At 36.4% G+C, this 4,027-nt stretch overlaps 1 long non-coding RNA gene across 1 annotated transcript; it reads left to right on the top strand.

Moving 5' to 3' along the window:
- LOC308688359 lies at nt 1-2,377 on the top strand. Its single transcript, XR_014029885.1, has 3 exons — nt 1-159; nt 684-749; nt 2,024-2,377. It is a non-coding gene; the product is annotated as an uncharacterized lncRNA (long non-coding RNA).
- Nucleotides 2,378-4,027: the final 1,650 nt, after the last annotated feature.

Genomic DNA, 4,027 nt, shown 5'->3' with positions numbered 1-4,027 from the left:
GTATTTGTTGGCGCGCTAGACTGAAATTTGATCCCCATACGCTTGGATATTTCTCTTGCCTGCTAACGTCAACTGAACTGTCACCGCCGCGCCGACGACACCGCGTCCAGAGCAGTGAAGCCAGCCGAGTCGCTGACTCGACAGAAAACGCAGCTAGAGGTAAGATAACACATTTTTCATAGGATCATGATTTTTCTGAACTTCATCGCAGGTCAAACTGCAGAAACGAGATTGTTGATAGCCTAATTTGAAGTGCCATTCCTTCAAATGTCCTTCACATGTGGGAGCATAGGCGTATACTGTAAAGATTTGTCTTATCTGGCAACATTACATTTGATTTATAACGTCTTCAATTTGATTAAAGAGTAACGTGTAGCCTTGTTGAATAAAATTAACTTGTAATTGTGTATTTGATGTATGTGTTGGCGCGGTAGCCGTTTGAATAATCTCACTCGTTTTTTTTTTTTTTTTTCATGCTTGCTAATGCTAACGTTGCCGCCTGAAGAATCAGACATTTAAGCGGGCTGATTCGAAAGTTTTATTCATGACTCGTGGAAGCATAATAATATACTCGCATTGTATTAAGATTTTTCGAGATCTTACTAGTTCATTTATTTACCATTTATTGTACTTGTGATTTTTAAAAGTGTTTTTTTTTTTTTCCTGTTTATTTTGTGTTACAGGAAACTTCCACCCAAGCAGATGTTACCAGATTTCCCTGCCAAGCACTCCAAGGCTCATCATGCTCGGTAAGATCCCGGCACTAAACATACACAATAGATCCCAATTTTAAGTGTATAAGTATATTAAGTGTTAAGTATATTTTTTTTATCGATTCACTGTGTGTGAACAAAGTTTTACGTCATCTTGCACTTAGATTCCAAAGTGTTAAAGTGGCGTAATATCCAGAATGGGTATAAGAGACATGAGACTGAACACACTGAAAAGCTTTTGCACTGCTCATATGCTAAGAGAGAGATTAGACAATAGAGCTGCACGATTCATCTTCAAAGACTGTGATCTCGGTCATCAAGACCTTTCCATTCGTCTGTCTATTAAACTTTGACAAAATCATATCACAACATTCAAATCTGTGTTGGCGCTACCGTTGACCCAGAGAGAGAAATGTTAGTCATGAAACAGCTTCACAAACAGTCTTTTAAATAAATATCATACATTAGAATTTATCCAGAGGTAAGCACTTATTTGTTATTGATATATTTTTGACTAGGAATAGGAACAAATATTTGAGTAGTCATTCTTTAACTACCTACCCGACTAGTAAAATAATTCTCAAAGTGTTTATTTGGGTTTATATGGACTGTTGTGTAATTGTTAAACATCAAACTTTTATTTTTTATTATTAACTTTTCTACCATTTGCATGGTGAGTTAAAATAAAAGTTTTATGTCTAACAATTATTTAAAAATATATTCAATTTTAAATATTTATTTAAAAGACTGTTTGTGAAGCTGTTTCATGACTAACGTTTCTCTCTCTGGGTCAACGGTAGCGCCAACACAGATTTGAATGTTGTTTTATGATTTAGTTTAATAGACAGACGAATTGAAAGGTCTTGATGACCGAGATCACATTCTTTGAAGATGAATCGTGCCGCTCTATTGTCTAATCTCTCTCTCAGCATATGAGCAGTGCAAAGGCTTTTCAGTGCGTTCAGTCTCATGTCTCTTAAGAAAGTGGCTAACTTCTTTCAACCTCATCTACAAGCAAGGACAAAAATAAAGCAATTGAATTTGAATTGGTATCGATTCTGGAATAAAAAAAATAAAAAAAAAGATTTTAGAATCTACACGATAGCTAGGTTAATCGATTTTTCTCTCCAAGCCCTAATATATAAAATGTGTGTTTTAAGTAAGCATTTTGGTTTATAGAGAAGTGGACATTGTATTACATGTTGATTGGCTAAATCAAACGATCCAATCAAACTTTTATATATATTGTCATCAACCCATCTGTCTTGCTTATAAACTTTTCCATTAATAATTAATTTCTTCCACTGCAGGGTAGAAGACTCCAGCCCAGGACGTTGACTAGTTTAGGCCCCCCCGTTTTGAAGGAAAATACAGTTCTGGGAGAAAAACAACATTCAGGGACTAAATTCTACTGTTTGAAATCCTGCTGTTTTAAAATAATTTAATTTGTCTTTTATTCATTCTAATTTTAACCAAACATTTTAATACATTTGAACAGGATTGATTTGCATGTTCCGAAAAGTGTTGTTGCATACAAAACTAAATGAAATGTTAACAGAAAAATGTTTACCTATTGAAAAAAAAATGTTTTTTTTTTGCTATTTATTTTATGAATTTTGAAATTTAAAGTGTGAAAAGTTGTCAATAAATGGCATTTTTGTGATAAAAACAGTGTCTTCATTTTACAGTACACAAAATTAATGCAGTAATCCCTATTACAGTAGTAAAATTTGTGAGGTGATGAAACACAGTACTGTGATTATTACTGTAAAAAAGTATTTACAGTATTTTTAAAGTTACTGTAATTAAGTTTACAGTAAGCATACTGTGAAATGAACTACAGCAACTTACTTGCTAATTGCTGCCAGCAAGTTGCTGTAAATTTCACAGTATTCTTTTTACAGTGTACAACTCAAACGAACGCACGACATCAACGTCATCGTTCTCAGCCACTCCCTCTGTTCGCTGATTGGACCGCCAAAAAAATGATCGGAGAAAACTAAAGAATACACCACAATCCCAGACGTAGAAGGGAAATAAAATTGAGCGGAAGTACGCAGGAGGGCGGAGCCAGGCTACTATCACACACCCACTTTGAACAACATACAAATTTGAATAGTTTGTTAGAATTTTACTATAAAATTGTAAAATTGAAATGAAAGTCTCAAAATACAAATGAATCACATGATCGACTCAACGCGTGTCACCTGACATCTTACGGTACGTTCACACGGGGCGTCAGCGTCAACGCTTGACGGAGGGGTGGCTGAAGTTTGGCACTGACGCCATGGTCATAGCAGCGTCAGCCAATGAAATTTAAAATGTATCCTCAGTTTGCTGCTCTTGAACAGGATGAACGTGATTGGCTGCCGCCTGGCTACTGTATTTGCATAGAGCGATCCTATTGGCTGACGCTTCCGTCTGCGGCGCTTCACTGGCGTTGCTCGCGGCAGAAGTTGAAAAATTCTCAACTTCTGCCGCGAGCAACGCCAGTGAAGCACCGCCGACGGATCCACAATTCTTTTCGGCAACGCTTGACGTCACCCATTCAAAGTCAATGGGAAGCGTTGACGCTGACGCCCCGTGTGAACGTACCGTTACTTGTTGCAAGTGCAAATTCTGACCTATACATTAAAATTGAGGTTTTGTATACAACTACGTCTTTATTTGTACAAAATGCTGAAAATTCATGTAATTGACACAAGTTGTAAAGTATTAGTTTAAATGGAGTAACGCACATTTGTGAATTTGTCAAATAGATGGGTATAGTTGTGCAGACATTAATAACTAGCACCAGGCCTATTCATTTGTAGTTGGTTGTGAAATGCTTGAAAACCGCAAAAAGAAAGTTTCAAAATCCAAATGAATCAAATGAGATCGACTCAATGCAAAAGAAAACATTTGTATTCACAGAAATGTTTACAAATTGCTGCACACTCGTTTAATTCTCAATTTTGCACACGCAAGTTGAAAGCCATATGGTTGTGGATAGTAAAACATACCTGCAACATTTATCAAGTTAATGGATAATTGTGCATGCATTTATTAATCAATTTGAGACTAATTTCATCCCATAGAAGCATCCTAAAGCGTAATTCAAGAACATTGAGCGTTTGCATTTAATTAGCCTTCAGTGAGCCTGCTGTGCCCACACAGTAAGTAATTACTGGGTAATGCTTTTAATTGGAGACATTCCTGTGATTTGACAAGAACATTTCTGAGCTTAGACCGAGATTCCTCCCTTCAGGAAGAAAATCCACTTGATAAGCAAACAGGCGCTTTAACTGGGAAAGCGCATTCAACCATTTCAGCTG

This window comes from Scardinius erythrophthalmus (assembly GCF_964197995.2).
Source record: "Scardinius erythrophthalmus genome assembly, chromosome: 3".
NCBI lineage: Eukaryota > Metazoa > Chordata > Actinopteri > Cypriniformes > Leuciscidae > Scardinius > Scardinius erythrophthalmus.
Note: the sequence above shows the minus strand (reverse complement) of the source record. Positions and strands in the feature narration are given on the sequence as shown.